The sequence below is a fragment of the Lacerta agilis genome, chromosome 16 (genome assembly GCF_009819535.1).
Source record: "Lacerta agilis isolate rLacAgi1 chromosome 16, rLacAgi1.pri, whole genome shotgun sequence".
Lineage (NCBI taxonomy): Eukaryota > Metazoa > Chordata > Lepidosauria > Squamata > Lacertidae > Lacerta > Lacerta agilis.
Genome location: NC_046327.1, coordinates 22,911,350 through 22,934,990, shown reverse-complemented (window position 1 = coordinate 22,934,990; position 23,641 = coordinate 22,911,350). Strand labels below are relative to the sequence as shown.

Genomic DNA, 23,641 nt, shown 5'->3' with positions numbered 1-23,641 from the left:
TTTACAACTTCGTTAACTCTCTGGCAAGGAATCTGGGACAGACTGAAAATGGTGGATACCGGGAAAGATTGGTATGTGTAGATGGAAAAGTACTGAGACCCTGTAACTCCCTGCCCACTCAATTCCCACGGTCTCCTAGACTTAACAATGGAAAGAATTTGGTTCCAATTGAACTTACTTCGACAGAATGTGGTGGAAAAGTTTGTCCAGATTGATGCAACTGTTTCAAATATCCACTTGTCAGAAAGGAGGAATATAATGTTGATCCAGTGGAAATTTTTGAAGAGGACTGTGCTCAAGTTGATAAACAGGAAAAGTTTCCCAGGCGTGAGAGGCGGGAAACTTTTATTTTGGAAAGTACAAAGAGCTTTTGGGGTGGCAGCCCAGGGGCTTATGAATTGCATTGGAATGTGCAGACTTTGTGAACTTATTATAACTATTTGCCAAGAAGACTGCTACATTCTGGAGAAGAAGAAGTTATATTTCAAGTTATATCAAGAAGAAAGTTACAATTTGAAGAAGAAGTTACAAAGAATGCCAAGTGCTGAGTTGGACATGATGGAAATAATAGAATTTCAAGAAGGAGCTGGAAAGGATGGATCTTGGGGAGGGGAAACTGTGGGGGAGGGGAAGGGGAAAGGCAAGGGTGGAGATGGTTAGGAGGGGTGTGGGGTAAAGGAGGAAAGTATAAAGGGAATGGATAAAAAAAGGCTGACCACGGATTTCCGAAACCAGAGGGAAAACGATGTTTATGAAATAGAAATATATAGATTTTTGTTAAGATAAGATTTATTAATAGATGTATTGGAATCAGAGGATATATTGGCTTCAGTAGTAGAGGTTAAGTAAAGAGAGGATATAAGAGGTTGTCTAGGTAATATGATGTTTAGTTTGTTATATTAAGATATGAAATTTGAGTATGGATGTAAGATTTAGTTTAAGCGTGTGAAATAAGATTTTACAATGTTACAAAGTTACTGAAAGAAGATTAGAAATGAACACAGAAGAGAGAACGAGAGGAAGTCCATTAATTAAGTTTAGAAATAAGATTAAAATAGTTAAATTGCTGTGTTCTTGTAGTAGGTGTATTGTCAGGTAATGTATTTGTCTTTCTTTGTTTGTATCTTGTATTTTCTATTGTAGTTTGTATGTATTTTTGTAGTATGTAGGTATTTGGTTTTTGTTTGTTATTTGTCTAAATACCAATAAAATTTTTAAAAAAGAGAAAGGCCAAAAATCAACAGAATTACTCGAGGCCTCAATGTACAAATATATAACACTATGTTTTCCAAAATGCTTCCTTAATTAACAGATATGCATTTGTTAACCCATAAACTAGTACAGTGCTACCTCGGGTTATGTACTTAATTGGTTCCGGGGTGCAGGCCTGACCTGGAAGTCAATTTAAGCTGCAGCAGAAGCAGAGTTATGTGGGTAACTGCAATAAAAGTATTTATTACAATGCAATCCTAATCATATCTAGTCAGTAGTAAATCCTACTGAATTTAATGGGGCTTCCTCTACGGCAGGGGTGCCCGAACCTTTTCCAAAGAGGGCCAGATTTGATGAGGTGAACATGCATGATGGCCAACCAAAGTTGTTGAGCTTTTTAGCAATTTTACCCCAAAGTTGTATTTTTAGGATTGAAGTTGTTGAGCTTTTTGGGGGATTTTACCCCAGGAAATATACTGCTACAGAGGCCAGATTAAACCGACCGACAGCCCCCAAAATAAACTTTGGACTTTGGGGGTTAGGATTGCCACCTGTGTAGCATGAACTGGCAGGACTACAGGGAGGAGGAAGGGGATCGTGGCAAGGAGTGTAGTCAGGACTGGGACACACTGGGGCAAGCAGGGGATGGGGAAGGAAGTACTCACAGGGTGATGGAGGATGGTAAGGGGTTGAAGGTCAAGCACAGGAACCAGAGCCACAGAACCCAGAGCCAGAGGGGCTCCTATCCCCACAAACATGGCGAGCTCTGCACTGGCAGAGGAAGAGGGGGGAGCACCCCACCCCCGGCAGTGTGATCCCAGCAGGGTGTCATCGCAGCTCCTACCCCGCGCTGGGCACCCCACCCCCACAGGAAGCGCCCCCGGTCCCAGGACGCGCGCCGCCCCCGCCCCCGCCTGCTCTCTGCCACTGGGGCTCTGAGGTGTAGGGAACAGCCGGGAGTGGTGCTCTAGGACGCTAAGGCAGCCAAGGGTGCATAGCCCAGCTCCCTAGCTGACTAGGTGGGGAAGGAGGGATGTGATTCCTCAGCTGGAGTAGGCTTGGAACAGGTGAGGGACACATGCCTCATCAAGCACAGATGCTGCAATCAGCATGCAAAGTACACAAGGGGACCAGAGCTGAGGTGCTATGCCTGTTTAACTGCCCATTGTGGATGGACTTTGGGTTGGATGCTCCTGGACATCTATGGGACTGTGCTTTGGGTTTGTATTCTGACTGCTGGACTACAGACTTGGCTACTTGGCTTGACCCTGGACTGTGTTTCCTGACCTTTGGACTTTGCTTGTCTGACTTGACCTCCAGACTTTGAACTTGACATACTGACTTGCTGCCAGGTAGGCCAGGGGTTCAAGACACTTAGTCTCTGTCTTTTTTATTAATAAAATTATATCCTGCCGTAAACTGCAAGCAACCTCAGGCTGGATCACATAAAAATAATACAAAAACATAGAATAAAAGTGGCTAAAACTATCCTATAATATCATCTGCTCCCTATAGCAATGCCAAGGGGCTCAATATCTCAACCCCTATCCCCACTTAAGCCTGGTGGAAATGAAAGGTTTACAGCTGGTGCCAAAAGGTAAACACTGCTGGTATCAGTCACACATCAAGGGAAGATCACTCTGCAGCCAGGGTGCCACCAACAAGAAGGCCCCATTTCAAGCAAAAGCACATTGGACTTCGCTCTGTATGGGATAATAAAAGGGACATCCCTGGCAGATCATTAAGCCTGGGTAATGCTCCTTCAGATAACTGGGTCCTGAGGCATTCAGGACTTTGTACATAAGCATTAAAACCTTCAGCTGGGCTTGGTAGCAAATAAGCAGCAATGTAAACTGTTTAGAACTGCTGTTACATGGTTCTGACAACCGTATCAGTCAACACCCTGGCTGCTGTATTTTGCATCACTGGACTACTGTGATCAGAGGGCAGGAGCCTGTAAAAAGTTGGCGACCCTATGCCAGAGCCGTCTCATCCATAGAGGCCGGTGGCGCGGCGCGCCAGGGCGCAGGGCACCCCAGGGGCGCCCCCGTGAGCCCGCCGGCATACCGGGCTCCCCCTCCCCAACCCGCCCCCGCCCCCATGGGCAGGCAGGCACTCGCGCGCCGGCGGGCGGGCTGTAAGCCGCCCGCCCTCGCCTCCCGGAGCCCCAGCTGGAACGCTGAAGCGGCACGGGGCTTTGCGCGACCTTCCAGCACTCCAGCTGGGGCTCTGGGAGGCGAGGGCGACCGGCTTGCAGCCCCCCCCCCCGCCGGCTTGCAGCCCGCCCTCCCGCCGGTGCGCGAGCGCCCGTCCGCCCGCCCCTCATCCTCCGCCCGCCGGAGCGCAGGCGCCCGCTCCAACGCCACGCCTCTCATCCCCCGCTCGCCCACCCCCCTCCCGAGGGGCGGCCAGCGCGGGAGGGAGGCGGGCGGAGAGGCGGCAGGTTGGGGGCGCCGAGGGATTGCTGCGCCAGGGCGGCAGATCCCTCTAAGACGGGCCTGCCCTATGCTTTAGTTCTGATATCCTCTAAGAAACAGAGCCTGTTGCTATCCTGCATAACTGATTGCCTTTAAAGTGGATCAGCTCAGAGCACAAAACCAAGTTACTTTATGAACCTTGGAAAAAGGTTTGCAGCACCTGCACCATGGGGTGCAGGATATTTATCTGCTCAGATAAGATGCAAATAGTGTTCCACCTCGAAGACAGCTAAGCTAACTGCTTAGGGATCACCTTTTCATATAGAAACTAACAGATAAGAATGCAGACAAATTTAACCATGCTGACTTTTAGCCAAATGCTGTGTTTCTCGTGGTTTCATGAACCCAATTAAAATACACAATTTGGATACAGTCCATTCTGGCACACTTCCTCTTTGGATACCATGTGTGTTAAAGTTGATTAGTTATTCATATTGAGGGGATTATGAGTCAAAAATTCCACCTTCCCCTGCAGTAAAATGGAAAGATGCAAATCAGCACACCACCCTTCAGAACTGCTTGTTCATTTGGCTGCCAACACAGTGGGTACAAGGGTGGAATTTTCATTTGTCTTCAGACTCATTAAGAGGAGATAAAAGGAAAGATTTCAGAATACAAGCAGAGTGTTTGAATGTCCATTTCCTTTCATCTTTTCCATTGTTGATGGCTACATGGTTGGATTACACATAAATATGGTTCAAAATTGTAATATATTTTTAAAAATAGCATATTCCCCAGCTTTGTACCACACGTTTCATGTACTGCTTCTCCTGTTTCCCCAAATACACATAGACAACCAAAGCTATTGCGCAAGTATTGTTTCCTCAGCTATTTTGAGACAATGGAGCCATCCTTGTCACAAATAATGCCCACAAATTCTAACACACTGTTGAGGGTATTTCTTGATGCGTTTTTTTTTCCAGGGGAGACCTAGGATGTGACTAAACAATGAATCCCTTTTCCATTTCCAAGATCAATGCAACAACAAGAGGAAGCAGAAATGAAAGATTTCAGCTCAAGAACATTCTGCACTTGAACTTTTGTTCCATCGACTATTATCACTCTGAAAAGGTAAAAATGAATTCCTTTGCTTCATGGGGGGAAAAAAGAACGATATGAAGCCAAATCTCCAAACAGCCTGCCTCAGAAAATGGCAGGCAAAGTGGAAAATACTCATGAAGAAAATAGAGTTTTGATTAAGGAGAAGTTTTGCTGTATTGATCAAAGTGAAAATGCTAGTAAAAGAAAAGCACCTGGAAAGAAGAAATACAAACAAAATCTAAGTTATTTACAGTGTCATTTGTGTATAGACCTATATTTACAGTTAAAGCTACTCCAGACTAAAGGACTTTAGCTGATTAATTTCCTGCCTTTCAATTGATTAAAATTCATTGATCTATTTAAATGTATTTGTAGATCACCAGAACCTCCTGCCCACCTAGCAGTTCAAAAGCACGTCAAAAGTGCAAGTAGATAAATAGGTACCGCTCCGGCGGGAAGGTAAACGGCATTTCCGTGCGCTGCTCTGGTTTGCCAGAAGTGGCTTTGTCATGCTGGCCACATGACCCAGAAGCTGTATGCCGGCTCCCTCGGCCAGTAATGCGAGATCAGCGCCGCAACCCGAGTCAGACACAACTGGACCTAACGGTCAGGGGTCCCTTTACCTTTACCTTTAGAACCTCAATACTGGCACCTTTTCAAAATACTGAAGGAGTACAGGATAATTTCTAACTGAGATGACAAACCTGTCTCTGGGCTGTACCACTTCAAACTGAAGCTGATGGCTTGCATGACTTTTCAAGCAAAAAATAAAAATATCCATCCACCTAGAAAACTGGCATGGTAGGGGAAATGGTACTAGCCTAACCTTCTGCCTGACATGTCAGCTTTCTATAGGCAATAAGTTTTGTTATGTTTATCTGAAGAAGCAGTCAGTCAAATAACTTCCTACTGTAATCTCAAGTCTACATTGGTATACATCTCTGAACATTTTAAAAAAGATATCATGGCTAATAGGTTATCCTAGGAGTGGCTATGAACTTCAAAGGCTATCGTCTTTAAAATTCTGAAAAAATAAAAAAGGCACGTTTTTTCCTTTGCTCATTCATCTTATGATTTTTGCAGCACATGTTACAGCCATGCATTCCAAATGTTTCTGTGCAATAACCAGAAGTAGAAACTTAACCTCTTCAAATTGAAATTTCCATAATGTTTGTGGTAGTGAGGGACTAAACCACACCTGGGCTCAGATATCATACAGTGGGGATTCTTGTTTCACTCAAATATTATTATTTTTGAAAAACACAAATGGTTAATTAAAATGAACACAAAAGCTGATTTGGGCTGTAATCCTAATCCAATTTACCTAGGAGTAAGACCACTGAATTCAATGGGATTTACTTCTGAGAATACATGGTTAGGTTTACAACTTTAGTAAGGCATTTTATCAAACGATTAGTAGTTTTCCAGATATGTATACCTAAGGGCAAAATACTTTTTTGTGGCAGTTTAATTTTAGCATAGAAACTTCGGTATTCCTTAAAAATTAAGAAAAACGTACATATTGATAAAAAGGAAAGACTTCTATATTTTCAATCCAGACAGCCAAGGTTTTTTTCAGTGTTATAGCATAATGTCAGAAGGGGCTTTGTGCTGCACAGCTGAATACTCAGCCAAACTGTGACTGACACATTCAAATGTATTAAATATTATTATTTTTTGTCATGAAGCCAAGTGATTAACCACACTGTTGCTAGAAGGCAAATTAGACCTTGGCAAAGAAGATGGCAGGGTTGATGGTAGGTCACTGAGCAATGGTTTCACCTAGAATTAGAATATTTCTTTTTTGTTTTATTCGCATGATGTGATAGGTCTCTGTGTGGTTTCAAGAATGCATTTGTACCAAGATCTTGTTTTGCTTTATTGCATCATTTTCAATCTTTTCAAATCCTTTTGGTTTACCGGTATATTGATTTGCTCATGTGAGTGTCTGTTGTATGTATGCTCATACAAATCTGCACGCATGTTTACTGCCAAATGATTGGAAGGAAAATATCACACTTTTTTTTTTTGGAATTCCAGTTAATCAAAGACTTTAAGAATAATGTAGTGAAGCGACACTTAACAAAAATCAATTTCATTAATTCCAGATCCTCTTTAGCCCCATTATACAGCTGTATGAAAACTACTAACTGTGAAATATAAAAAAGATTATTCTGTAATTGAAACCTTTTTTGTTTTTAGTTAAATTTTGAAATCAATAAAATTCAAATTAAAATACAGCAATTTCATAACTCTTCCCCTGTTGGCTCAATATACAGTCATAATTGCTGTGAAACAAACATATTCAGAAGAGGTGAAAAATGATCGTGCTGGCTTCTTAATAAACTGTTATGAGTCTTGCTTTCTCTAGCGAACTCTGAACTCAAGCAAACCTGTAAAATAATATGGCAAATAGGACACAACCATGGCAAATAGGAATGTAATGAGAAGGGGATATATCCCCTGGCCCTGCCAAATTGACATGAGCAGACAATGAAAGGCAACACATAGACCAATAAATAGTAAAGGCGCTAATTCTTTAAAAGCAACAAACATAACATAATTTGAGGCCAAAATGTAAAAAGGTAAAGGGACCCCTGACCATTAGGTCCAGTCATGTCCGACTCTGGGGTTGCGGCGCTGATACATAACACAAAGTCTCTGAAAGTAATGTAAGTCTTTAAGTAGCCATCAAGACAATATTCGTCTGTCGATAAATAAATCAGTCTTTAGATGCACGTAGATACACGTGGAGTGGTGCCAAGGTGGTAGTGTGCAGGACAGGACAGTGATCCAGATAATCACACAGTTTCGAAATAATATTCCTCAGCACAACTACAAAAAGAATAACAACAATGACCTGCATATACATAAATATAATACCAACCACATCCATTACAAACCATATCTCATAAGAATAAGAACAAAATACGTACCACAACAATTAAAGGAGTGAATTTCTATGGAACAGTGGTAATAAGCATATGTAACCACTGCTACTGGTTCCAAGAAACCCAAGGTATAAAAAACCAATCAATCAAACAAACAAACCCAGGTGGCACTCATTACTATAATACAAATTTAAGGGAAAAGGATTTAAAGGTACAGTACAATCACGGTGTTAAATATTAAATGAAACAATTAAGATCAAGTTCAGAATTGAGTCCATCCGGATGGATTGTTTTAAACATAAAAATAATTTGGGATTCTTTCTGTCATAGCCGTCTTACATGATCTTGTCTAACATTAATGACTTCAGTTAACCCACAACACTGTAAACAATAAATCCATATCAGAATGGTTTTTAGACAAAAAATGTTCAACAAGAGGTGCTTCCAAAACTGCATTCCGGATGCGGGAACGATGTTCCCCTATCCGTATACCAACCACACGGGTGGTTAAGCCAATGTACAATAGTTTGCAAGGGCATCGTATTAGATATACCACATTTTTAGTTTGGCAAGTGCTAAATTGATTGATGGTGAATCTAAAGTTGGTCTTTTCGTTATAGCTCTCCTTAGTTTGTAGGGCTAAAGGGCAGGAAGAACATCTGCCACATCTAAAATGTCCCATGGGTCCAGAAGGTGCAGAAGTACTGATTGTACGAGAGACAATGTTGGAAGGGTTTGTGTCAGTGTGTATTAATGAATCCTTAAAGGATCTGGTTTGCCTAAGGCCTATTAAGCGGAATTCCAAACACCCTGGAATGTTCCAGAGGACATGCCAGTGTTTTTGTATTAATCTGATGATCCTGTACGCATAGGGGGTGTACTCGAAAGAACCTGTAATCCGATTGAGTGTACGTGAGGTGTAAGTCGGGTTGAGGAGCGTGCACCGATCCTTAGTGAACGATTTAATCTTAGATCTATTAACTGCATCAATAGGATATCCTCTGGCGAGTAATGAATCAGCTAGCAAGTTAGCATTCCTATGAAAATCATCATCAAATGAGGAATTCCTCCTGAGACGTAAAAATAGTCCATAAGGCAAATTATTCCTTAGACGTTTAGGGTGGAAAGAGGAATAATGTAAAAGCGAATTACAGTCAGTGGGTTTTTTGTGAGGTTTAACAGCTAAAAAGCCATTATGTTTAGTAACCTCAACATCCAAAAAAACACATGATACAGTACTGTGATGACCCGAGAAGGACAGGGAGAAATATAAAGTGTTAAACCAAGTAGAAAACCGCAAAAACTCATACTCATTGGTAAACAGAAAAAATAAATCATCAATAAATCTGTAATAAAGCAACAAAGCAGAAGCGAAGGGATTGTTGTTTAGAATATGCATTTTTCAAATTCACCCATAAAAATATTTGCTACAGAGGGGGCTATAGGGGAACCCATAGCCATGACTTGAGTCTGAAAATAAAATTGATCCAAAAAACGGAAATAATTCTTTTCAAAAATGATGTCCAACAAATCCAGGAGAAAATCAGAAGGGGGAGTAGGATCAGTACGGGACCGTAGCAGGCGGCAAATAATAGAACGTGCCTCATCCAACGGAATATTGGTATATAATGAGGCAACGTCCAAGGCAGCAAGAACCATGGAATCAGTGACTTTTGTGTGTTCTACGACTCGGATGAAATGGGCCGTGTCACGTAAGTACGCAGGTGAGTCCTTCGCAAACGGTTGCAGAAAAAAATCCAAATATTTAGCCGAGGGTTCCAAAATGGACCCCGAGCCAGAGATAATGGGTCTACCCGGCAGGGAATGAATATTTTTATGAATTTTGGGAAGACAGTAAAAAATTGGAATGCGGGGATAAGGAGGTAATAAATACTCAAAAGTTTGTTTATTAATATATCCCACACAATATGCTTCTTGTAAAACCGTCTTCAAAATAGTAGTTATGGAGTCCGTGGGATCCCTGGTTTTCTGATAAAACCTACCGTCAGATAACAATCTCTCAGCTGAGTGTTTTGAATAACTATGCCACCCCCTGCAGGCTTGATGGTAATACTAGGGCAGGCATAGGCAACCTTCGTCTCTCCAGATGTTTCGGACTACAATTCCCATCATCCCTGACCACTGGTCCTGTTAGCTAAGGATCATGGGAGTTGTAGGCCAAAACATCTGGAGAGCCGAAGGTTGCCTATGCCTGTACTAGGGTCATGTGACAAAGTTTTCAAACTTTGATTGTTAGTAACTTAAAATTGAGATGAAGCAATTTAGATTTAGGGACACCAATATTGTATTGGCTCTGAATAGCAGGTCCAGTTTGTATTGATGGAGGAAACATCTTTCTAAAGATAGTTTTCTGTTTAAGTTACATTATAGTCCAAAGGCTATTCATCAGGAAATAAGGATTTGTTTTTAATTATGTAGCATGAGGCTTTATATGCAATGTTTAAATTTTTTGGTAAATGAATTCCATTAATCCATTCACAATGCCATGCCTTTCCAGAGGTTTCTGTAAGATTATCTGGGGCAGTTTTTCTAACGAGAAGATATCACAGATGCTTGTTTTTGCAGTTCTCAAAAGTGTGAATTTGTGTCTGCAGAGATAACATGCCTTTTCTTCACAGCAAAAATGTTATAAAATAAACATACAGAGTTGAGGGAAAAACCTTAATCCCATTGTTCTTTTGCAAATTTATATACATAGAATCATCCCCTTACCTCTTAATGCTAAATTCCAAGAGGTTTAATGAATAGATTGTTTGGAGTAGATTAGATCTGCAGAAGTACCTAAGTAAGCAGTAAAAATGAAAGTGCAATCTTGTGAGCAGAATACTCCACAAGTCTTGGGATCTTTATGTAATAATTGTGAAAGTCAGTTGAATGTCTGTGCAACTCAGACTTGAGGCAAGTGCTGAAGGCACTTCAGGGCTGGCAACCTCTTCCCAATCCCAGAGGTGTAGCAAGCCCAGGTGCTACCCAGTGCATAATTTTTTTGTCACCCCCCCCCACCAGGGGCGTCGTAGGGTGGGGGCGGTGGGGGCGGGCCGCCCCTCGTGCCGCCCCTAGGCGGGTGTGTGCGGTGCTGCTGCTCCCGGGGTGACGGAGGGAGCGGCGGCGCGTCCCACCACTCCCATGCGCCGCCGCTCCCTCCGTCACCCCGGGAGCAGCAGCGCTGCACGGACGAGGCTCCCGAAGTGGCGGCCCGGCATACCCCAGGGCCGGGGGTGTCGCTGCGCGCGCGTGCGTCATGACGCATACGCAGCGATGCCCCGCCCCCTGGGATGCCGGGCCGCCGCTTCCAGAGCCTCGGTGGGCTGCAAAGAGCTCCGAAGCCGCAGCCTGGCAGCCCTTTGCGCTATGGCAGCGGCTTCGGGGCTCTTTGTAGCCCGCCGATGCCCCCAAGCCCCCGCCCGGCATACCCCAGGGGCGGGGGCGTCGCTGCGCGCGCGTGCGTCATGACGCACACGCAGCGATGCCCTGCCCCCTGGGATGCCGGGCCGCCGCTTCCGGAGCCTCGGTGGGCTGCAAAGAGCTCCGAAGCCGCAGCCTGGCAGCCCTTTGCGCTATGGCAGCGGCTTCGGGGCTCTTTGTAGCCCGCCGATGCCTCCAAGCCCCCGCCCGGCATACCCCAGGGGTGGGGTCGTCGCTGCGCGCGCGTCATGACGCACACGCAGCGATGCCCCGCCCCCGGGGATGCCGGGCCGTCGCCACGCACGTCATGATGCACGCGCGCGCTGCGATGCCCCGCCCCCAGGGGTGCCCCTTGGCTTCCGCCCCGGGCAGCCAAGGGGCTAGGAACGCCCCTGCCCCCCACACACACCGCTTTGCTGGGGCGCTGGCAATGCTGCACCCTCTTGGGAGCCATGGCTCCCGTCCATCCCCCTCCCTCCCTCGGGCAGGACGAGACAGAAAGAGGAAACAACCGTCAAGCAGAGGAAGCTCTGAGAAAGAATGGGCACTCTTTCTGTGGAATATGCTCAAGGTCTAAACCCTCTCTCCCTTATTTAAACAGTTTAAAAACTCTTCTTAGAAGGTGTTTGCAAAAAAAACAACACAGTGCCATTTTCCTCCAAACCCGGACCCCACTCCAGAGCTATGCCATAAAAAGCCGTTGGGCGCGCGATGCAGGGAAGCCTCCTCTGTGGTGGGAAAGGGAAAGGGCTTCCTTCCCTCACCCTCCGAACATCCTTGAGAGGCGCCTCTTCGCCTCTCTTCCCACCTTTGTCTTGCTTCCTTGGGTGGGGGAGCCATACACTGCGGGGAGCGGCACTTATTGTACCCGAGCCTTGTGTTTCACCCGGGAGAGACGTGGTAGCTTGAGCGCCTGCAGGCTCTGCACTGCCCAAGAGGGCACCATGGTGCTTGCATCTGCCCGCTGCCTCTTCCTCAGGCTGCAGCCCTACAGCTGAGTGGGAGGTGGCGGGGCGACTCCCTGCAGGCTCCGCGCCACTCAAAAAAGCAACGCAGGCCCTAAAGGGCGTCGGAGTGGAATGTGGCTCGGGCACCGGGATTCTGGCATGCCCTGGCCCATCCTGCCCCGAGGGCACCTCACCCCAGCCCCCCCACACAGGGAGCCCAAGCGGGTAGCTACACCACTAGGGGCGGTGGGCACCGGTGACATGGAGGAGGCCCCTCAGGAGCCGCTCCCGCCACGGGCGGCGACTGAGGGCATTCCCGTGGCCAAGGGAGAGGAGGCGGCGGCGGCAGAGGAAGAGGCGCCACAGGGTGCAATGGCTGCTTGTGTCGCCGTGGTGGGGTGCCGCCTTGTCACCCCTGGAGACGTGTCACTGGGAGCGCACCGTCCCCATCACCCGCCCCATTGCGACACCACTGCCCAATCCCACTGGGTTTCAGCAATTGCACTAACACTTAACTGTACAAAATAGACACCTGAATGTAGAAACAAATACAAAGAGGGGTGTGTGTGGAAATAGTAACTGGGATCTGTAAGTCCTTGGCGAGACCTTGAAGTGCTTGCCAGTCAACTAATAAGAGTTCACTGGTTCCAGGCCCTTCTACCCAGGGCTCGCCTGACATTGTCCAAACAATAAAGTTTTTACCTGGAACTTCAGTCCTGCAGCAGGAATCCCTGAAGTTCTCTGCTCCAGTCCTTGGTTCCCCTTTTCCAGCTTTCCACCAGCCTGTTTCTCTTTGGCCTGTTCCAGCCTAGGCCTACCAACTGTATCTCTCCTCTCCCCTCCTCTCTAGAAAAAGTACAGCAGAAAAGTTGTCCAAATATGAACAGTTAACTTATCAAACCTCACAAAATAATCTCATAATTATCTCTCTATGTATTTCTTATAGTACAGCCAAATCAATAATTTTTGTCAGCAGCCACTACTTCTCGCTGCGAGGACAGCAGACGATCCACAGCCCCCGTGCCTCTGACCTCGCCCGTCACGTCAGCCCTTACTAGGGCTTACCAGAGAGCAAGGAAGGCGCCCCGGGGGACCAGCCGGATCCCATGTCTCCAGGACACTCTACCTGGAGTTTCTTGGGGGGGTCGAATCGCAGTTTCGACTCCCCCCTCCCCCGCAGCGACGGAGAAACCTCGGAGCCAAGGTTTCTCCTGACCGAGCAGAATGGCGCCAACCGGAAGTCCGATCTCTGGGTTATTTGTGGGGCATAGGAATTCGTTCATTTCCCCCCTCAAAATATTGTCCAGCCCCCCACAAGGTCTGAGGGACAGTGGACCGACCCCCTGCTGAAAAAGTTTGCTGACCCTTGGTCTAGTCCTTCCCTTGCCTACCCCCCTAATATTCTTAAGAGTGTCTCTTCTCCAGTTTTCTGAGAGTAGCTAGAAGTGGGGAGGCAGAAAAAGGTCCTCCTTTCCTTCCAGTCTGCAGTTTTAATCTGAAATCCTAGGCACAGTACTACACCCAGAGCTCAGAAACTACTCACGCTAATGAAATTCCCTGTTGCAAAATGCACCTAGAACAATGTGAGTTTTGAACACTGGGTATGGGAGAGGGCTTTGGAAGAAGGAGAAGGTGGCAGAAATTGCTGCCTCCCTTACATGAACTTAGAATTAAAATTCATTCACAGTAAGGTCCAATACCACATTTTTTAAAAACCAAAAACTAATAACCTTAATTTCCTGTGACCGGACACACACGATGTAGCTGTTAATCTAACCTTCAAAATGTTAATTGGAAATTTCTTTAGAAGATACAAGAAAAGTCTTCAGATAAATTCTTCCTACATGAAAATTACAAATGATTTTAAAGAGGGCCTTATATGTATATCAGATACCATTTGAAGCAATGCCTGCATTTGTTTAATCTTTCTGGTGTCAAACTAACAGCCCATTTGCAATATCATGCATAATTAATTTGTTTTCCATATAGTAATACGATTAACAACTTCACATTTTACACGGGGTACTGAGTCATGTTCAAATAAAACAAGTTCTAATGAGAAAAATTGGATGTGGCAGCAAACCAGTGTTCCACTAAGCAATCCAGATTCAGATGTGTTTGCCTCTCTTTTCTGCATGTATTTTTGTCAGGATTCCACTGTAAACAATATAATTTCTTTTGTGTCAGGTTATCCAGAGTAAATGTGTTTTAATGAACAGCTCTTTCATTGTAAATATTGCAATATGTTGAAAAGGTATTTACATATTATGTTATGGATATTAAGTACAATCTGCTACATATGAAGACAGATATGCTCAATGAGGACTGCTAATGTTAGCCACCTATGTTTTTAATTCTTAAAGTCCTATATGCCAAATACATCGTTCATTATTTCAACAGAATGAGTCAATGTTAGCCCTTCTTGCTTGCCTAAATCTCTCCTAGCTTCCTTTCAAATGTCTCACCTTCATGCAAGTCTTCTGTAAGAGAACACCACCTTTCAAGCTTGCTTTCATAGGCCCTGTTTCTTTCACCCCTCTTTTGTAGGATCTTCTACCTACCTGGACTTCCTAAATTCAGACCATCCAATCTACTGCCAGAGGCTTATCTCACTGGTGAGCCCCTTTGGCACAAGGCTGGTAGGTTGCACCTACAACTGTCAGGGAGCCTTCTGCTTAGCCAGCCAAACTGAACCAAATCTCTTCCAGAGGTTTAATCACCACAAAGTGCCCTAGTGTCCCACAATACGGATGTCAAAACAAAACACAAATGATGTGTTATTTAAGGACACGCAACGTGGCAAGGCCAGAAGATAAAAATAGATGTCAAGAGCAGGTGGTGAGCAATTCTGTTACAGATGTAAAGCAGGTCTCGCCTTTCTCATTTAATCCCAACAACAACAACCCTGTAATGTAGGTTTGAATGAGAGGCAGTTACTGGCCCAAAGTAACCCAGTGAGCTTCATGGCAAAGTGGGGGATTTGAACCCTGGTCTACCCAAGTCCTAGTCCGATGCCTGGTCTAACCGCTACACCACACTGACCACAACACATTATCTTAGAGCAACAGCTGAAATAAGTCACAGCAAGCAGGGCCAATGTCAGGAAAGTGCATTGATGGACACCTGCCAAAGCCCCTCGCTGCAGAGTCACCCACTGTTAAACCACAGAACCTCCTGACCCTGCTGCTCCTCTTCTTTGCTGTCTCTGAGCTGTAGCGATGTATTGAAACCAGGAGAGGATATATTAGTTAGATATTAATTAGATATTATCTTCCTCACACATGTTTGTGAGTTTAGCATACGTCCCTTTGCAGCTCAAAATAAAGAAGCTGTTGATAAACTAGCTTTAGCCTTTTAGTTAAGTAATCCAGGATGCTTTAACGCAGACTACATTTCCGGGTAATTTGCCTTTTCTCCCTTAAAAACAATAAACACGCAAAACAGTCTTCTTATAAGTAAAGAAAAATTTACTCATTCAGTTTCACAGAAGCAGTCTTGAGACAGGCCTAAAAGTAGTTGCAGACATATATTGTACTCAGGGTCGTCTTAAAGGGATAGGCCGCCCTGGTGCAACGATCCCTCGGCGCCCCCGTAGGCCGCCTCTCCGCCCACCTCCCTCCCGCGCTGGCCGCCCTCGGGAGGTGGGGTGGGCGAGCGGGGGATGAGGGGCATGGCGCTGCAAGCCGGCCGCCCTCCGGAGCCCCAGCTGGAGGGGCGGCCAGCACGGGAGGGAGTTGGGAGAGCGGGGATGAGGGGCGTGGCGCTGGAGCGGTGCGGGGCTTTGCGCGCCATTCCCAGCGCTCCAGCTGGGGCTCCGGAGGGCGGCCCGTTGGGGAGGGGGCGCCCGGTATGCCGGCGGGCTCGCGGGGGCGCCCCTGGGGGGCCTGGCGCCCTGGTGCACCGCGCCACCCAGTCCCTATGACGAAACGGCCCTGATTGTACTTTAGATTAAAATGGAATCTGAACTGACCTACATCCTTAGTTATGGATAAGCCAAGAGAAGAGATCTGAATATCAAGAAGCAGAGAAAAGAGAGAGCAGGCCAGGAACGTAGCCAGCTTTTAGAGCATGGACCCCACTTACCTGGCAGTACACAATGCGAGTGGCTCTCACATGTAGAACTTCCAACTTCCTTTGTGTGTGCTTTTCTAGTGAACATGTCTTGTTGGTTTGAGTGCATTGTAAATATCCCACATGAGCAAGCAGTGGCCATACTGAGGAGATGGATAAGTTTTTGGCCTCACACAGGGTGCCATATTACGGAAGATTACCAAAGTTTGCCCCTGAGGAGGTGGAGCTACTCAGAAAGGGTGGCCTGAGCACCTGTTCCAGCACTGATGACAGGCTGTATCTGACCCCTCTAAATTGTGCCCAGTAATTTCCTTCTAAACAATGTGCTACAGAAGAAATCCCAGTCCTTATTGTCACATATAAACAAGTATTGAGTCAAGCTTTCCTACCCTTTTAAACCACCACTCTCTCCCAAATTGGGTCAGATACCCAGCTGAGTTGTAGGGAAGGAGCAATGCTTAATTTACTGGAGCTGTGCCAAGGTATACCAGCTGAAGATCCTGTACAGTATCTTTGTTTAAAATCAAAATACTTTAAAAAGCAAATAGTAATAAGATAAGGAAAATCTGCTTTAATGTTCCTGCAGTTGGAGAGAGGAATAAGTTTGCATTAAACATTATCATGAATGGAGGTTCTTAAAGCGGTGGCAGTGTGACGGTGCAGCTGTTGCCCTTTGAGATGCCAAAACTTAATGAAGTAGGATAAACCTTGCCGAGGAGACAAACACATAAATGAGATTTATCCCAAGAAGGATTAACTTCTGTACTTACACATTTCCAAGGACAAATAGCGAGGAAAGCTTTCCACATGCCATCAGACGGTGGGCCTGTGGGGGGTGATTTGAGTTTCACACACGCTGAGAATGTCACAAATCCTCTGGAACATGTTAGAATCAATGTTTCTTGTTGATCCAAGCAGAAGTCTCCAGAGCCCCCAAGTGCAAGCATGTTAACAAAATCCTCCGCTAAGGGGTCATTCAAAGAAGCAAGTCACACATCTAGGGGGAAGGAGAAGGTAGCAAAGTGGTGAGAATTTGCAACAAGCAAGAGAAATGTGGTGGTCTTTCCAGCACAGTCACTTAATGTTGGTCAACATGATGCAATCAGAACAGGGATAATTCCAAGAATTGCATCATCAGTGGGAGCTCCCCACTGTGGGAGGAATTACCCCCCCCCCACCTTAGTCCTGATCTTTCTTGGAATGCAGCTGCAGCAGAAGCTGCTTGGGTTTCCCTGACTCTAGCCTTTCAGTAGCTATTGAACAGGAGGTTGTCAGAAAGCTGTCCACAGCGCCAGTTAGGGGCTCCCTGACTTCACTTCAAGCATACTGTGTTTCAAACATAAAAAACAGCAAAAAAGCAAATCTAATCTTTAGGGCAGATGCAAGGCTTTTTGCTGCCCAAGACAAAGAACAAGATGGTGTCTCCCTCGATTCCATACACAGAAGCCGTGGTAGATTATGAAGGGTTGGTTTTGACCTATAAATATTAATAATAATTTTATTATTTGTACCCCACCCATCTAACTGGTTTGCCCCAGCTTTAAATGGTTTAGGACTGCAATACCTCAAGGTCTGCCTCTCCCTATTTGCACTGACCCGGACCCTGCAATCATCATCTGAGGCCCTTCTTCATGTGCGTCCCCTACGAGATGTCCAGAGGGTGGCAACATGGGAGCGGACTTTTTCCTGCAGTGTCTCTCTGCTTGTGGAATGCTTTCCCCAGGGAGGCTCACCTGGCACCTTCATTACATATCTTTAGGTGCCAGGCAAAAACGTTCTTATTCCAGGCTTTTGGCTAATTAAGCAGTATATGACCTTCTAAAATGTGTATTTATATTGGATGGGGGATATAGTTTTTGCTTGTTACTATGTTATGTATTTTTGTATTTTTATATTGTAAACCACCATGTGATCCTTGGATAAAGGGAAGTATAGAAATGTAATAAAAATCAATAAATGAATGCAGGAATGATAACATCATATACTTTTATTGGCTTTTGGTGGGTCTTGTTGTCATTTACTAATCATGAGGAATGCACCATTTCTGGGCAAGGTACTGGAGCCTGTGGTAGCATCTCAACAACTAGGATCATTAGATTGAGCATTTTCTTATCCTTTTTCCGCTACCCCACCATCCCCTGGTGCTACTTTATTTTTAGAAATACTAATCCTCCCCCAAGGTTACAGCATTCTTTCATGGCAATCAACATAGAATAACACACTTGTAAACTGTGAGCAGATTTGATTTGGAACATGCTGATAAATTTGGCAGTAGAAAATAGGTCACTGATTATATTTCCAATTTGCATTTGGCTCTCGTTGACTTTCTGCTAAGTGTGCCAGACACACAGGTGCTTAAACGGCGTGTTGCAGTCTTGGAGTGATATGGTCTATCTTGCTTTCATCACACCATGCCTTAGAGTTACCTTGTGCTGTTTTGATAGAGCTATTAATTTAATTTCTTTATTTAAGGTTTGTCTCTCCTTAAAAAAAAACCTTCAAGCAGATTTTCGCATATGAATGGAGTGAAACAAAGAATATAATCTTAACCCCAGTGAATGGTTTTCAGACTGACATCTGTACATTAAGAATATGTAAAAATACCAATTTCATGCTCTGACAGCTTATTCTGCATTGGTGGTGGTGGGATAATACCATGGGAATGCGAAATGTCAAAGCATTACATAATGTCAGCCATTCACATGTTCGCCTGATGAGCTATCATGGAGTGTTCCTTAAGGGACATTTCCCATCCTGAAAAATGAGAATGAGGGAGGAAAAGAACCAACAAAACAACAAGAATAAAAAAAAACTCAAAACATTCTCCAAGCCTGGGCAGTGTGTATGGTGGTCCTGGGCTGTCCAGATGACAAATCCCCCCTTAGCCTTGCTGATGTGGTTCAAAGTAAAGCAGAGCAATGTTTCGCTGCAGCTTGGCTGCAGGAGTTGTCAGAAGGAGGCATACAAGGCAACATCAAACCATTTTAATGACTCCACTCCAGATTTGTGTAGGGTTTACTCCTTGGCCTTTTCTTTTCCCGATGATCTCCCCCAAAGCAGCAGAGGTTTAGGATCAGAGTTTCTTCTAGACTGGCTTCCTTCTTCTAGACTGGCTTCCTTCCCATCTGCCTCTCATTTCCCTTTACAGCACATGCACTTCTCGACCACGATACCCACTATTGGTCTTTTCCACACGATCTGCTGGAGCCTGTCTTTGCATGCAGAGGAAGTCCCTAACTCCCTGAGGGTTTGAGACCCTTGGCTACCCCTCACTTGCTTTAGCCATCCAGCCAAAGCCGTTTCATAGGGTCTGGCTGCTGTCACATGCTAATAGCTTATAGGAACCACAGATGAGAGGTGAATGCAGGGTGGGGACCAAAGGTGGACAAACTACCCCAGAAGGAGCATGATGTGTTCCCCCCACCAGAGATACTACCCCTTCCCTAATACTCCATGCACCCCTTGCACGGACTACCTAGCACTTCAGAATATTTGTCCAGGCTAGTACTGGGTGCTTGCACTGTGGGAAACTGCTGAATCCTTGCAAACTCGACTAAGTTGAAGGTGTTTATTCCAAAACAGCAAATTTACCCCTTCAATCTGAAGTGTTTCCATTTCACTGCTTTCTACCTTGATTTGCCTTGTTTTAAGTTTGGTGGCGCTTCTTTTATTACTCATCAGCCACTGTTAATGGTCATAAAAAGTGTGAGAGTGAAAATAAATCCTAAAGAAATGTACCGTAATTGTATTTGACTACATAGTAAAATACAACTGCAGGTCTCTGTGCAGCTGCTGCAGGACAGTGATTCCCTATCCCTGCAATAGACCAATTTCCACAACTCCACTCAGCCCAATCCTCCTCCTGTAGCAGTATTTAAAGGATTTACTAAGGCTTGTGTTTCATTTAGTTACTTTAAATAGGGTTACTGTTCCTTTATTTTATTAAATTTCTATACTACCCTTCATCTGAGGATCACATATAACCATTAAGAATGTAGTTATGGACAAAGGACGATGGCAATAATCTCTCTCTACACACCAGGTCTGGGAACAGAGTGTTGGAAGGTCTACACACACGAAATGGATTTTTATATGTTTGGGAAACAACAAAGGTGCTGATTGTAAGGAAACAAAAAAGGCCAGCTATGAAAATGGATTAAAATTAATAGAAGGATGAGAAGGTGATTAAAGAAGAATGAAGTGGCACCAGGAAGCATTTGGCCTTATGTTTGTAAGAGGAACGGGAAACCTAATTATTTTTTAAAAAAATTGTATTAAATTTAAATAATTTGGATTGATTTGGAAAACATGTATATACTGGTATATAGGTAGGTGTGTGTGTTTGTGTGTGTATGTATACCAGGTTAGTTTTTCCCTCTATTCAAGCCATGGCAAATTACTCTCCCTCCCTGGTTAACACACAACTCACTACACCCAGAGACTTATACAGTACAAGTAGTTCTTTAACTTGGCACTCACGTCCTTCACTCTTGGGTCCCTTCAATCTTCTTAGGGTTCCTGTTCACAACAACCAGCTGTCATTTGGCAATAGCCACAAAACCTTGCTCTCCTCCTAGCAGACCTTCAGCTCTTTGCCCTGGCAATACCAGTTCCTCGGTTACATCTCTAACTTCCCTTCAGAAACAAACCTCTTCTCCTAGCTCCCCTAAGCCCTCACTGTTCCACTCCAACAGCTACTCTAGTCTGACCAGTACTGAGCCTGGCTTTTTATCACTACCATCTGAGTGAAATCCTGTCCTGATTGGTTTGTAGTTATGGGCCAATGAGATGAGGCGGAATGTCCACTTACTGACCAGTTAAAACAGCCCCCCTTTGGTTTTGAATATAAAGCCAGAAACCTCCCCCAATATAGCACCTGGTTGACAGTTTAACTGAAACTTTGCTGCTTGCATGTCTGCATTCAGTTCAGTTAACTCTTTACATGCCTCACAGAATCATACAATAGTAGAGCTGGAAGGGATGAGAATAATCTAGTCCAACCCCCTGCAATGCAGGAATCTTTCATCTAACATGGCGCTCAAACCCATAACCCTGAGATTAAGTCTCAAGCTCTACCAACTGAGCTATCCTGAGTTAGCCTCATGTTGTTTAAAAATATATGGGCATTTTAATAATAAAACTTTCCTACATTGGAGGCTGGTTTGGGTAGAAGTATTGATTCCAGTCCAAAACGCAAATAGATTCCAGGCTGGTGTGCAACAGGTACTTAAAGTGAAACTGATGAAAGGTGTAGAAAAAGTGGCATTTCCCAAGTGATCCTGGATTTCAACCAGGAACTTCACGATCCAAGACCAAGGCTAGTAAACTAAGTGGGTCTGTTTTTGTTGAGGCCTCACAGGCTTTAAAATAATATAAGTAAACAACATCAGTTCCTGTGACTGGCATTGTTGTTTAGTCGTTTAGTCGTGTCCGACTCTTCGTGACCCCATGAACCAGAGCACACCAGGCGCTCCTGTCATCCACTGCATCCCGCAGTTTGATCAAATTCATGTTAGTAGCTTCGAGAACACTGTCCAACCATCTCGTCCCATCGTCCCCTTTCCGTCAATCTTTCCCAGCATTAGGGTCTTTTCCAGGGAGTCTTCTCTTCTCATGAGGTGGCCGAAATATCTAATACAGACATGCCTGGTTTAATTATAGAAGCCTCACTTTCTGTCCTTATGTGGACAACAGGGCAGAGCTTTCAGATGGTTTCACCTCATCAAGTAAACCCAAAGACTTTTCTGGATCCAGCTACAAATGTCCTGCTTCTTGAAACATCTTACATGCACTTTTTAAGGTAGAATGTCATTAAAACAACATTGTCAATTTGATGATCAACAGTTTATTAAAAACCTTTCAAAAATTTAAATGTCCACTCAACATGCCAAAAGGTCACTTAAAAAGCATAAAAAAGAGGGCAGCTTCAAAGTTAGGTGGCAATATGGTCTGCCATTTAAAATGCCCACAAAGCACACAAAAGGCTTTGCACCTGCCTAGTTTTAGTTCCTGGCCTTTACTATCATGGGGATGTTTATGTACATGTACTTGTTACATCCCTCCCCTCCCACAAAGGATCATTGCCCAAGCAAGCCTCCTTCTTCATTAGCCATTGCTAAAAGGTATTCTGGTATTGTATATTCTTTTTTTTTCTGCAATAAGCCTAGTTAGCATTGGCTTCAGAAGCAGTGTATGTTCATAAACTGACCATCACAACCATCGCTTTCAGCTCAGGATGATGCAAGAGTGTAATAATGGCTGTGACCTTATGCACACTTACTTTGGTGCAAGTTCCATTGATTTCAGTAGGCTTCTCTCCAAAACACAGAAGGTAAGGACAGTCCCAATTACAGAATTAATGTAATTTGGCCCTCACTTGCCTGGTTCTCAGATCTGTCCTTCTAATTCTATCATGCATTTTTGGTTGTGTTATTCTGGTGTTCTGAGAATATACACTGCACAATTTCCATGAGGTTCTGTCTTGTAAAGAATAATTAGGTGAGGGTTGGGAAACCTTTTTCAGCCTTTGGGGGAAACATTTTGGGGGGTGCATGCCACTGGTGGCTGGAGCAACAGATGAGCTTATCTTTGTGCAGTAGACTGCAGTCCAACCATGCAAACATCAGAGATCTCTACACGCGTATCTCTCAATCCAGGCAAGCAACAGGTATTTATACATTTCAAAGACACATCCCAGCCATACAAAAGTTCAAGGTGGATGTGGAGCAGGGAAAATGACATGTGTAGTCTGAGGAGAGTCTCAAGACTCCATAGAGGGGCCTGGTGCACCACATTTGGGGTTCCAGGGCTGAGGTCCCCTTCCCCAATGTAGGAATGCATCAGGACAAATCAAAGCACGTGTAGTCATTCAACCAAATGAGATCAACCCCAAATTCTACCTTTAACCCAACCTACAACTTATATTTCTGTTTTCCCCATACTAACTTATTGCCTAGATTTTCTTTCATTCCTTTATTTTTTAAAACAACAACAACAACTAAAGTCTTTCCACTGGTCCTTTGTGGATGTGACTAATACACGGGTTATAAAAGGCAGGTGGCTGTAGGCAAAGCAAGCCAAAATGTGATCTGCTGAAGTTCCTCCTCTCAAGAAGATTGGGATCTGATGCCCCCCTGGATCCTGCTGCCTGAGGTGTTCTGAATAAAGATCTACACCGTCATCTCCTGCTGCCTGAGTCGGTGAGATAACCTTACCCACATGGGTGGGACGGCCTTGCATGAAGCACAAGCGCCAACAAATTTTCTTAAAGCGACAACTCTGGTATCGCTCCAAACCCCCAAGCGCTACCTTCTCGTCCCTTTTCACGATAAGGCATCCATGGCGCGCCCCTGCCCCTCTTTTCACCTCCAGGCCGCCCAGCCCTTCTCCTTCGGCCGCTTCCTTTCACAAACAAGAGCGCCGCCACCTTCTCCCTTCCACCCCGCCCTCGGCTTCAAGGCAATGACCCGTGGGGGGGGGGGGCTGCGTGTGTGTGAGAGATACGGGGCGCCTGCGCTCTGGCCTCCGTGGCAAGACGGGGCGCAGGCGCGGCCATTAGCGTCACGCCCCGCCCCCT

The 23,641-nt window shown here is 45.0% G+C and overlaps 1 long non-coding RNA gene across 1 annotated transcript; it reads right to left on the bottom strand.

Moving 5' to 3' along the window:
- Positions 1-16,621: 16,621 nt before the first annotated feature.
- LOC117060641 lies at positions 16,622-20,897 on the bottom strand. The gene is made up of 2 exons (XR_004428017.1): positions 20,545-20,897; positions 16,622-17,062 (listed from the first exon to the last, which is right to left on the bottom strand). It is a non-coding gene; the product is annotated as an uncharacterized LOC117060641 (long non-coding RNA).
- Between the last annotated feature and the right edge of the window lie 2,744 nt (positions 20,898-23,641).